The sequence below is a fragment of the Podarcis raffonei genome, chromosome 3 (assembly GCF_027172205.1).
Source record: "Podarcis raffonei isolate rPodRaf1 chromosome 3, rPodRaf1.pri, whole genome shotgun sequence".
Lineage (NCBI taxonomy): Eukaryota > Metazoa > Chordata > Lepidosauria > Squamata > Lacertidae > Podarcis > Podarcis raffonei.
This window is the reverse complement of record NC_070604.1, coordinates 90,076,045-90,089,357: the sequence shown is the minus strand read 5'-3', so window position 1 is coordinate 90,089,357 and position 13,313 is coordinate 90,076,045. Positions and strand designations below refer to the sequence as shown.

General features: G+C 46.7%; 1 long non-coding RNA gene across 1 annotated transcript; it reads right to left on the bottom strand.

The window, feature by feature from the left end:
* Positions 1-5,990: 5,990 nt before the first annotated feature.
* Positions 5,991-12,580, bottom strand: LOC128411021 (uncharacterized). Its single transcript, XR_008329669.1, has 2 exons — positions 12,072-12,580; positions 5,991-6,241 (listed from the first exon to the last, which is right to left on the bottom strand). It is a non-coding gene; the product is annotated as an uncharacterized LOC128411021 (long non-coding RNA).
* Positions 12,581-13,313: the final 733 nt, after the last annotated feature.

The window sequence follows — 13,313 nt, the reverse complement described above, 5'->3', positions numbered from 1 at the left end:
TGGTCATTTCACAGTCACTTTCCGAACCACAAAAAGTTGATTTCTTTTGTTAAGTGTATTTTCTGTGCTAGGTTGACAGAGTGCTTTAATCCACTTCCATTTCACAAAATTTCCGTGATGCACCTGAATCTTTCCTACAAGCCAAGTGACAGTCTGGTGAAGGCACCCTTAAAAACAATGAAGAAGAAGAAGAAGTCAAGGAGCTGGCATCTTGCAGCCGAAGGACAGCCTGTTTGGAAATCATTGCTGCCTTCAAACTCTCACCATTTTGCAAAGAGATTCAAGCTCGTACCAGAACTTTTTGCACGGCTGAAGTGCTTTGGTTCAACAAATCTACTTAGAAAAACACACACCATTATTTTGCCAGTTTGGAAAGTGACAGGGAAATGCCCCTAAAGGTGTGGGATGAACAAATGATCAATGGGCAGGTGTATGAACAATGCTCATTGTCACATAATGTCCTCATAAACAAATCAGAACGGATGCTCAGTAAAGACTAGACATAGTCTAGCCACCCTGTAAACTTTCTGTAACCAAAAGAGGATGGATGCTGAATAAACAGGTTATCTGGAGGAGTAAGAGTCTGGAAGCACCTTTAGGGTACAGAGTGACAAATAAGTTGGTTTCAGTTTCTCTCTATCCTTTTCCCAGTCTTAACTTCGATTCTCAACATTTTCACAACACTTTGCCATTTTTCTTTAAAAAGTCCCTATGAATGAATGTGAATTTCTCCTAATATGCACGTTTGTGATGTTCTTTTGCTGGACACACACATTTTTGCAAAATTGTTTCCCCCAATACAATGCATTTTTGCATGTTACATTCACTCATATGTGCATTTTCCATGCGCATTTTACCCTGCTATATGCATATTTCAACACATTACATAGGCAAAGACCTCCACTGCAAAATTTAAAGAAGTGCAAATTTCAAAGGCCAGCTATATTTCACTTGGTGTATTGCTTTCTGCTGCTCCAGAGGGTAGGACCTGAACCGATAGATTCAAATTACAGCCGTACCTTGGAAGTTGAATGGAATGCATTCCAGAAGTCTGTTCAACTTCCAAAATGTTCGGAAGCCAAGGCACAGCTTCCAATTGGCTGCAGGAGCTTCCTGCAATTAGAAGCCATGGAACCCACATCACTTTTTAGGCTTTCGAAGAACGTCCGCAAACTGGAACACTCACTTCCGGGTTTGTGTCATTCGGGAGCCAAAACATTTGACTCGCAAGGTGTTCGACTTCCATGGTACGACTGTACAATAAATGAGATTCCAACTCAACATTGGGAATAAATTTCTGACAGCAAGAGCTGTTTGACAGTGGAATAGACTGCTTTGGAGGTTGCTGGACTCTACTTCACTGGAGGTTTTAAACAGAGGTTGCGTGGCTATCTGTCAGGGATTCTTTAGCAGTGATTCCCACATTGCAGTGGGTTGAACTAGATGCCCACTGGAACCCCTTCCAACTCTACAATTATATGAATTTATTCCTCATCCCTCCCCTTATGGACAATGGAACAGAAGGAGAGATCGTGGAGCATGCATCCTGCTACCAAAGGGCAAGGAGAAATTATTAAGTGGCTCAAGCTAGAGAGAAGAATAAATCAGAATGAGAATCCAGGCAAGGTCTCATTGCATCAACTCTTTCCCCCGAGGCTGCTCAATAGCCTTTCCTCCTTATTGCCATTTATACTACTGTTTGTAAACACCTGTTTTTCTGTTGCTACTTGTAGGGACTTGGAGAGACAAGGCTCCTGGTGGTTTTAAGGGGTCACGGAGTCCAAATGCTGCCTTCATATTGGCATGCTTGATGGTTAATAACTGCGTGCAAGAGTCAACTTTGGCATGGACAGGTATCGGCATAGTCCTCCTGGCTCCTGGGGGCCGAGAGTTGGTTTTATGGACAAGGCAGTCTCTGCGCATGCAAAGGAAGGTTCTGGAACTCGGAGGCAGCTCAGCTGGCATGGGGAAAAGTGCCGCTGCTGCCCATTCCACCCACCCGTCCCGGTTCTCAGACTTAGATCACTCCCTGTGTAATGATTGCCAAGACAAAGGACGTGCTGTTTGTGCGTGGCCTGGTGCCAGAGAAATATTGACATCATATCATTTCTTTGCTCACGCACTCGCCAAGTCCCGACGTGCTCAAAGAATCAAACCATTTTGTGGGGCTCTATCTCTCCCCTGAGTTTGGTTAGGCACAAGCCACAGCTCAGACTGGAGGGCGGGGTGTGTGTGTGTGAGGGGGTGAAGCAGATGTTGTTCATGTTGAGCTGAAAACAAGCTTGAAGGAACTGTACTAGAAGGCAACGTATTTTTCTGAGTTTGTCTTGCAAGAAGCTTTTGAAAAACCAGCGCTTTGGAATTTGACTCCTTAAGTATTTAGGCTGCCAGCCTGTGCTTGCTTGCTTGGAAGAAAGGCACTGAAAGGCTTCAGAATAAAAATGAACAGGATCAGGCCACAAATGAAATTCTGCTAATCCCAGTTCCCTGATGAGTGTGTTGCTGTTGTATGATGTATTGTTGTATGATGTCTTGCTGATGTATGATAAGAATACATTTGTTGCACTTAACTTTTGGTTTTCATTTCTTGGGCACACACCTGAAATGTGTAAAGATGTCCTAAGCTTAACGGTGAAAATGCAGGGAATGTTTGGCCAGTATTCTATCATGTTACAGTAGTCTTCTGTACCAGCCCGTTCCTCACTACCTTTCGCAACGGGATGATAGCTAATGCTCGTAAATTGATTTGCAGCAGCCAACACAATCATACCTGATGCTTGGATAAATGGTACTGGCAGCATCCCAAGTCTGCGGAATGCCAAACTCTGGAGCCCACCCACTTTGAAGTTCCTCTTTCCCAAGAATGGACATGAACATTCATTACAGCCGGGATGCGGAACTTCTCACCCTCCACATGCAGTTGGACTACAACTCCCATCATCTCTGGCCCATTGGCCATGCTGGAGGGGAGTGATGGCAGTTGTAGTCAGTTTCTGGAAGAACACAGGCTCTGCCAATTTCTTTAAGTGGCAGTCACCTAAAGCTCAGCTTCTCCTGGTCTTCTATATGAGCAAGATTCCTCTAGGGTTGCCATATGTCCTCTTTTTCCAGGACACGTCCTCTTTTTCGTGGGAAGAGTCGTCATAGCGATCCATAGTTAAAAGTAGAAGTCGGCATTTCTGATCATTTCTGGAGAAGCGTGGTGCAAAGTTGAGGGAGGGTGAGGCTGTTTTGCATGCACAGGATTCTCTCGGCCACTCTGATTTCTGTCGGTGATGATATAACTTTACACTGCCGAGTTTAAATCAGTCCTTGAAGAATTAGTCCGTGCCCTGCAAAGGGAGAAAGCGGTGTGTTGCGGCTCCTTTAAAGCGAGAAGCCCGTAGCTGTGGTCAGATTCACCACTGCTGGGAAATGAATCTCTGGAAACCGCATTTTTCTCAAGAGTGCCTTGCGGGCTGGTTACTAAATTTGGTTACTGGGCTTAAATAATGCAGCATGGCAGGGCCCAGTGGGTTTGAACATTGTCACATCCAGATAATCTTCTTGGTGGCTGAGATCTCTCTCTCTCTCCCCCTCTTCAGCCTCCACGCGAGGCCTTGAATCTGACAAGGGACATCATCTTAAATAATCGGCACTAGCAGAGATGAGTCCGAGCTGCAAAGTTCTGTTTGCTTCGGAGAGAGACCTCTAATTTCGACAGTGCCTTTCAGTGCGCTGTCTCGTGCAGCGCTGCCTCCCCGCAGCACACACAAATAGATGCAATGAAGGAGACACACCACGGAAGATATAAATGTGACATTGCTCCCATGAAAGTCTTCCCCATACAGAGTCCTTTTCTTCCTGCTCCTTGTCTGCTGTTGCTGAAGTACACACGAATCCAAGAGGGAGGGCAAAGGACCCACAGTCCTGCTCTGGTCTGAGCCCATAGAAATATAGAAAGTATAGGAGCAGAAATCCCTGCCTTGGAGTGATATTTGGGGTGCTATTTCGTGCTCCAGACCTCACCACAGTCTTATGCACCAGAGCACTTATATCTGGCTAGCTCAGTAGTGTGGATAAACCCTGAATGTGACGGACTATTGTTCCAAATATTCACTTTGGTCTCCTCCAGATGATCTCCTTATTCAGCATTCAGTTTATTCAGCATTCATTCTGATTTGCATTCAGGGTGTTTACAGAGTGGCTGGGGAAACCCAGCCAGATGGGCGGGGTGTAAATAATAAATTATTATTTTTATTATTACTACACATATGCCTGCTAATCTTTCATTCGTCTCACACGTTTCTGTGCATTTCTCATCACTTTCCTAACAGCAAAAAGTCAGTTTATTTTCTAAATAAGATTTGCTGTGCTAGGGTGGCAGAGCAGTTTAATTGCACAAACCTAAATTTCCAGGATGTACTTGACTCCTACCCACAAAATAGAGACGGTTTGGAGGCAGCCTTATGTACTGGCTATGCTTGCAAAACAATTGGGGTGTTGTGTTGGGTGAGCTTTGCTTTTAAAAAGGGAGGTATGTGACTGTCCTTTGTGGATGACTGGGTTCATTATGAGGTAGGAGAAATCAGGAATAAAATGAAATATTGAAAATAATGAACTGCCCCATGACAAATGCCCTTAAAATATTCTTTTTGTAATTTCATCTTGAATGGATCTTCTGAACGTTGATCTGAATCTCGCCCTTCCACACCTGAAATTGCCCCCCCCCCCCGACTGCAAACCTCTGTTTGTCTGTCCACTTTGTGTGTATTCAAGTGTGCCATAAAGTGACAGATCAGACCAAGGAGACAAGATGTGCTTCACAGCTTGACTCCCACTGAGACATTCCTTAATGTGATACTAAGGTCACTTTCAGATGACTTATACTGGGCATTCATTCTGATTTGTTTGCGGAAAAGTTAGACTACTTGTGTTAAGCAGGTGTTGTCCTGCACTGCCCAGAGCATTTCCTCATCACTTTTCTTACTGCAGGAAGTCTGAACTTCTGGGGAAGCAGCTTTGTTGTGCAAGACTTCTGAAGTAACTGGTGTCATGGGTTCCTGGAACAAACTCTTTCTGTCCTTTAGAGTGTGGTGTAAAAAAAAAAGTAACGGTAAAGGACCCCTGGACGGTAAAGTCCTGTCAAAGGTGACTATGGGGTTGCGGTGCTCATCTCGCTTTCAGGCCGAGGGGGCCGGCATTTGTGTGGCGTAATGCTTAGAGTACTGAGCTGTAGACCTGGGAAACCACGGTTCAAATCCCTACTCTGCCACTAAGTTGACTGGGTGACCTTGGGCTAACCTACCTCACAGGGTTGTTGTGGGGTTGAAATGAGGTAAGGAAGAACTATGAACAACCCCTCGAGCTCCTTGGAGAATTCCTTTGCCTGGGATACCAAAGTACTACGGCAGGTTTTGCTGTGGGCTCAAGTCTTACCAACTCAGAATACACACAGTTTCTTACAACCAGCACCCACCCACCCAAGCCTAAAGAATTAAGTGTCACCATTACAGTGGTTCCTTGAGTTACAAATGCCTCAGGTTACAAATGCCTCAGGTTACAAACTCCGCTAACCTGGAAGAGTTACCTCGAGTTGAGAACTTTGCCCCAGGATGAGAACGGAAATCGTGTGCCGGCGGCACAGCAGCAGCAAAAGGCCCCATTAGCGAAAGCATGCCTCTAGTTAAGAACAGTTTCAGGTTAAGAACGGACCTCCGGAATGAATTATGTTCGTAACTAGAGGTACCACTGTATCCTTAACTTGCAGCTGCTTTTTGTCCTTTTCCTCGCTTTGCACAAATGCAACCGTCAAGCTGTCCATGGTGGAAAGCAAAGACAGGTTTTAAAAATCTCCAAAGAAAAATGTTGGACAAACTCATTCCTCCTCAAAGATTTTCAGAGAGAAGCTAAAGTGGGGGGTGGAGATTGGGGGGGGGGTTGTTGAAAACTGGTAGCCATAAATTGATTGGGATGCAATCATCTTCTACAGGTTGGATATGAAGACATGCTCAGAGCTGTAATGTTATAATTTTATTCCATAATCAATCTCTTTCTGCACCGAAGGTTCCTCGGGTGCTTCCACCGACTCTCCCTTTAAATCAGGTAACACTTGGCAGGAGATTGAATTGACAACATCTCCTATAAGCAGCAGTTTGCACAGCAGGGTACCATTGCGGTGGCTCTTCGGCTTGGTTAGCTCGGAGATCAACACTTGTCAGAACCTCACCAGCCTCTCCACCCTTTCTCTGCTTCCATTGTCCTAAAGCAAGGACAGATAAAGCAATATTACTCCTTTCCCTTTCTATATAGATGTAAGCTCACCCTTTGCTCAACAGACTATGGCTCACCAGATTCAGTATGCCACATTTTAAAAACCTCTTGTTCCCCGAGATCAGCCCTACAGGAGGTCATTGTGCTAAGGGAGGGCTGTTTTACTGCTCAGTCTGATGCATGTTGACTCGGAAGTATGTCCACTTGAGGCCAATGGGGCTGACTCCAAAGTCAGCACACACAGGGCAGGGCCCTAGCCCAGTACTAGAGCATCTGCTTGGCATGAGGAAGGTCCCAGCTTCAGTCCCCATCTGGCGTCTCCAGGTAGGGCTGGGAAAGACTCTCTGCCCGAAAGAGAGACACTGCCAGTTAGTGTTGTAGACAGTACTGACAATCTTCCACAAGATACACTGAGTGGCTCTGGCTATAAGGTATTTAAAAGGCCTGGATGAACAGAAAGGCGTCAAAGACCACAGAGATGGCACCAAGCCAGCCTCCTAGGGAAGGCTGTTCCCAACTGGGGTGCCACTACTGAAAAGGCCCTCTCCCTAGCGGTGACCTGCCTCCATTTGGTGCAGGCACTGAAGCAGGTCCTCTGGAAAGGATCTTAAGTTCCAGGTAAGTGAATATAGAGGTAAACAGTATTTCAGGCCACTTGGTCCCAAGCCATTTAGATCTTTAAGGGCTTAACCCAGCATTTGGGACCAGAAGTAACATGGAGCCAGCGCAACAGACAAAACACAGGGACCATATGATCAAGCTGCCCAGGTTAATAACCTCGCAGCCCTGTTCTGGATCAATGGTAGCTTCTGGGTATTTTTTAATGGCAACACATTTTTCAATACGTAGTCTTAAATGAGGTGTGGAGAATTTTGACCCTCCAGATGTTGCTGAACTACAACTCCCATCCTCCCTGGCTATTGGCATGTTTGCTAGGGCTCATGGGAGTTGCAGTTCAGCAACATCGGGGGGGGGGGAGAGAAATCCCCTCTCCCGCTCTAAATGGTTACCAGAGCATGGGTACATGCACCCAAGCAATCACCTCGCGGGTAAGCTCACGTGTGGCGAATCAGTTGATAAGCTGACAGGGTGAACCCAGAAAAGGTTAGGAATAATCCCAGAGGAGGCGATGACTCAGTGGCAGAGCATATGTTTGAAAGGCCAAGTTCAATCTCTGACGTTGCCAGTAAAAGCCTTTTGGGTGGAAGGGCTAGGAAAAGAACATTACCTGGGGAGATCTGCTGCCAGTCAGGATAGATAGCAGCGAGTTAGCTAAATGGCCCCCCCCCCAAACATCTTTTTTATTGTACATTCCTGATGATTTCCTCATGAGGGTATCGGGGCAGTTATATGGGGTCTCACTTTTGATAACTGTTTGTGCCTTCCAGTGTTTCGGAGCAGAAACATTCCCCTGTAACTTTCTGCACCATGAACGTCCCAGTTTATTTTTCATCCTGCTTTCGTTATGCTGCAGCAGAAGAGTGCCTCTCCAGAAGGTAACACTGGGGAGGCATTGCAGAACAACTAATAAAACAGAACAATGTGCGGACAGTCCAGTATCAATCCAGCACTATTGCACTATCAATGACTTTTTGCATGAAACGCCTACGAAAAGCCAAACATAAAACCCAGTCTGGATAGCTCAGTGTAGGCTGGTTTATTAGGGCAAATGGAGCATTGCCCCCTCAGCCGCAGTTTGCTCTCGGCCAGCCCCAACCTGCCTGCCTTCTTTTTTTACGGGCAACCAGTTCAGGGGGTGGCACTGCTTGTCAGCGTCCTCTTCCTTGGTGTCAGTTTTGCCCTCATAGAACTCAGCAGGGGGCTGGCTGGGGGACAGAATTGCTTGACTGTGCCTGTTATTGGCTCTGGTTCCACCTAGTGGTGGTCCTCCTACCTTTTGCTATGCCTTCTCCCAATTCACACCAGCCACCACTTTGGGGGGGGGGGAGGTGATCCTCAGTAAAAGGAAGCTCTGTAGCTTCTTTTAAGCTTCATGGAGAGAACTCAGGCAGCTATGCTTTTGGATAATTCAAGTCTTTTCTAGTTAATGTTTAATATGAGCTGAACATTTTAAAAATAAACCAGGGTGCATTGAAAGATGCGGAAAGAACTTTGACCTCGTAGGGCAGGAGTGGCTCACCTGTGTCTCCCTCTCACCCAATGTTGCTGGAACTGCAACTCCCATCATCCCTGACTAGGGGCCATGCTGGCCAGGGCTGATGGGATTTGAAGTCCAGTCACAGTTCGCAGGCCACAGGTGAGCCAACCCTGCTGCAAATAGGTATTTTAGGATCATAGAGTTGGAAGGAACCTCAAACGCCTTCTAGTTCAACCCTGTCCTTGCAGGAAGTTCACTGCTACAGCATCTCCAACATGCAGTCATCTAGCCTCTGCTTACACAGCTGCAACAGGGGAGAGTCTACCACCTTCTGAGGCAGACTGCTCCGCTCTTGCTTCCAGCTCTGCAACAGGTAACATCACCTTGCAGAAGAAATAATAATAATAATAATAATAATAATAATAATAATAATAATAATAATAATTTATTTATATACCGCCTTCCCCAGCCGAAGCCGGGCTCAGGGCGGCTAACAACAATAAAACAGTACAACAGTACAACACAACACAACACTCTAAAATCATTCCTTATAAAATTAATTCAAATTAAACCACTGGCAACCATTCGGCCAGAGCTCCACGAAGATTGCCGAAGGAGGGAGTCAGGCTGTGCCCTGGCCAAAGGCCTGGTGGAACAGCTCTGTCTTGCAGGCCCTGCGGAAAGATGTCAAGTCCCGCAGGGCCCTAGTCTCTTGTGACAGAGTGTTCCACCAGATCGGAGCCACAGCTGAAAAAGCCCTGGCTCTAGCTGAGGCCAGCCTAACCTCTCTGTGGCCTGGGACCTTCAAGATGTTTTTATTTGAAGACCGTAACCTTAAACCTGATCCTGTACTCCACCGGGAGCCAGTGCAGCTGGTATAGCACCGGGTGAATGTGATCTCGTGGGGAGGACCCCATAAGGAGTCTCGCTGAAGCATTCTGCACCCGTTGGAGTTTCTGGGTCAGTCTCAAGGGCAGCCCCACGTAGAGCGAGTTACAATAATCCAGTCTGGAGGTGACCGTCGCGTGGATCACAGTGGCTAGGTCAGGGCAAGAGAGGTAAGGAGCCAACTGCTTAGCTTGGCGGAGATGGAAAAATGCCGCCTTTGTTATAGCTGCAATCTGCGCCTCCATGGAAAGGGAGGTGTCGAAGATTACACCCAAACTCTTAACGGACGGTGCTGGCACTAATTGCACCCCCGCAAGACATGGGAGTTGCCCTCCCAATCCCATATTGTCTCATCCCAGCCACAGGACCTCTGTCTTCGAAGGATTTAGCTTCACCCAGCTCCCACGTAACCATCCAGCCACAGCTTCCAGACATCTGGTCAGTGTGTCTGGGGCCGAGTCAGGATGGCCATCCATCAACAGATAGAGTTGGGTGTCATCAGCATATTGATGGCAACCCAGCCCAAAACTCCGGACAAGCTGGGCGAGGGGGCGCATAAAGATGTTGAAAAGCATCGGGGAGAGTATCACACTCTCATCAGTTCTGAATGCCCTCCATAACCTCTTCAGCTCCTTTTCTCTTGTAACACATCTACTGGCCGCACATCAGCAAGCATTAATGCTCCTTTGCTGCCCTCTGGTGACAATTACGCATTTCATAAATTAGGAGTGAGTGTGAAGGTCTTATGCTGCCCCTTGCCGTTCAGCCCTTCTCATAACAGAAACTCAAACTATACCACAGGCGGCTTATGTTTGGGTTGCCTTTCCATGTTCGCAATTTACCTGGCTGGAGAGCTTTCCAGCATAAAAACATACGCATTTTGCTCCTGCAGTTTCCTTCTCTTGCAGGTCCTTCAGCTATGGCCTACACTTTTAGAGGAGGTATTCCAGAGGGCAGAAGGCAGGGAGACCAAGGGTAGGTGCCACCTGAGCCAATGACAGGCAGAACCACCTCCTTCTGCTTCTGTCCAGACCCTCCTCCTCCCTGCTGTCAGACCTCACCTGGAGTACTGTGTCCAGTTCTGGGCACCACAGTTCAAGAAGGACACTGACAAACTGGAACGTGTCCAGAGGAGGGCAACCAAAATGGTCAAAGGCTTGGAAACGATGCCTTATGAGGAACGGCTAAGGGAGCTGGGCATGTTTAGCCTGGAGAAGAGGAGGTTAAGGGGTGATATGATAGCCATGTTCAAATATATAAAAGGATGTCACATAGAGGAGGGAGAAAGGTTGTTTTCTGCTGCTCCAGAGAAGCGGACACGGAGCAATGGATCCAAACTACAAGAAAGAAGATTCCACCTAAACATTAGGAAGAACTTCCTGACAGTAAGGGCTGTTCGACAGTGGAATTTGCTGCCAAGGAGTGTGGTGGAGTCTCCTTCTTTGGAGGTCTTTAAGCAGAGGCTTGACAACCATATGTCAGGAGTGCTCTGATGGTGTTTCCTGCTTGGCAGGGGGTTGGACTTGATGGCCCTTGTGGTCTCTTCCAACTCTATGATTCTATGCTGTGTTCTACAAAACTGAAACTAAAGAGGAGGAAGCTGTCAGTCGGTGCTGCCACCCCTTGGAGTTGTAAGTAAGAAGCCAAGAAGCCAGAGCTGGAGCAGCTTCCACTTAGAGTTGCCAGCATTGTTTTGGCAAAATACGGGGTGGGGGGCTGCAGTGGTAGATATTTTTCACCTGGTGCAGACAAAGCAATACATTACAATCTATTTCAGCCTAACAGGGTGGCCCCTCTGGAATTTGCCACACACACATACACATGAATTTGTACATCTGTTTGTGCTTTGCTACACAGAGGTTAAATAAATGACATTTCATGCACCCTTTCACATATATGCATGTGTATAGCAATAAATGCAGGCCTGGGCAAATAAGTAAATAAATGGGGGAGGGCATATTCTGATGAGGGAACAAGCTTTGTTAAATTTCTGAAAGAGAGAGAAATTATTAGGTGGGGAGCAATCCTTGTGGAGAGCTATTTCATCCCACACCCTCCCCTTTCAAATGTCACGCAGATAACTTTGTTTAGAAACGGGGCTTCTGGGCTTCGCTGACACAAAGCAGCTTGCTTCTAGAGCCTCAGAACCTGTTGCTCGCTGAAGGACGGGGCCCAGAGCTCACAGGCTGCAGCTCTGCAGATGGCTGCCTTAATTCAGCCAAAACTGCAGGGAACTGGAAGCAACAACATGAAAGCCTTGCCCTGGTTCGGTCCTCCTTGGGGGCAGGATGAGGAAAGGATCCCCTACTTGGCCGAGAGAAAGAGTGCGTAGCAGAATACAGAAATACGGGACAAACTGTGTCCTGCAGTGAATCAATACAAGATGTAGCATTTTACACTGAAATACAGGACGATCCTGTATTATACAGGATGGGTTGCAACACTACCTCCACGGCTGTCGGGAACAGGAAGAGCCCAGGTTCCCCCCTTTCCTTTCCAGCTAATGTTGTCACACGGGAGAGGAAGAGAGTTGTTGTGGACCTGGGCCAATGGATGACAATTACAAGAAAGGAGATTCTGACTAAAAATTAGGAGGAATTTTCTGATAGTGAGAGCTGTTCGACTGTGGAATGAGCTGCCTTGGAAGGTGGTTGACTCTCCTCAATGGAGGTTTCTAAACAGAGGTTGGGTGGCCCTCTGTCAGAGATTCTTCAGCTGTGATTCCTGAATTGGAGGGGGTTGGACTACTGTAGATGACTCCTAGGGTCCCTACAGTTCTATGATTCTAATAATAAACAAGCATGCAAATAAATCACTGCTGAGGTGCATCTACCATTGTGAGGCCTGAGGAGATTCTGGTGATGCATCCCCAGTGGTTGCCATTGGCTACGGACTACCTGTGACATCACAAATGCCCATGGCAACTGGGTGGGTATAAAAGTGAGCCCTTTCCTCTTTCCCAACAGACGACAGTGGGCAACAGCTGGGACAGGAAGTATCGCTCACTCTGCCACTTGGAGAAGGGGAATCAGCAGACGGACAGAAGCAATTGTCTGGCTGTGGGATGCTGTGGAACGATAATAAGGCAAGTTCACTTGCTGAGCAGAGTTGTGGCTTGAAGGTGGCTGGCATCCATGGTCAGAAACTGGCTCACGTCTAGTGATGGACCTAACTGAACCTGGAAGATGTTAGTGGGTGGAAGCCAATGGGTTCTCATTCAGATATCAGTGAAATGCCATGAGGCTGAAGCAGGTGGATGTTTGTAGATTTACGCTTGTTGAAATTCACCTTCAGAAACCAGTTGACGGAAGCCGGTGGATATTTGTGGGTTGAAGTTGGGGCACAAATAGGTATCAGTACATATGAAGGTTGAACTGTAAATATTTTTTAATAATAAGCAACTCACTGCTGTGGTGCCCCCACAACTGTCAGGTCTAGGAAGGTTGCGCTGTTGCCATTAGCTACAAACTGCCTCTGATGTCACAAAAGGACATGGTGGCTGAGGGGAAAGAGGCAGTTAGTAGCGGGGGAGGGGGGAGGGAAGAGCCCCAGGAGAAGGAGACTGAGGCAAAGGTGCCCAAGGGGTGGTCCTTGCTCTCAGTGTGGCCTTTGTAGCCCTCGGCAGGGAGGAGGCTGGGGACAAAACAACTTTTTTAAAAATTGAAGGTGGTTTTATTTTTATTGTTTTTGCATAAACTGCTTAGAGTTTTTTTGTTTTGTTTTGTTTTTTACTATTATGAGTAATACTATTACAACCCCATGCTTCTCCTCTTGAACATATACAGGATGATTAACAGTTAAATTCAGGCCCAAATTCACCCTCCACCCTAACTGCTACTTCACTTTTTTGAAAAGCTTTTGGAAACCACAGTTAGGGCCAAACACATCTCTAGTTTCTTGCCTGTCTTAATTATCTTAAACGTGTATTTATTTATTTTTGTGTGTTACACAGACACAGCTGAATTCGTATTTTATGTGGGGTTTGTTGCTCATGACGGGTTCCGATTTTGACGCTTGGAACAATGTTCATTGACAATGTAATGAATGGATGATGCCGCTAGATGGTGCTTGAGCC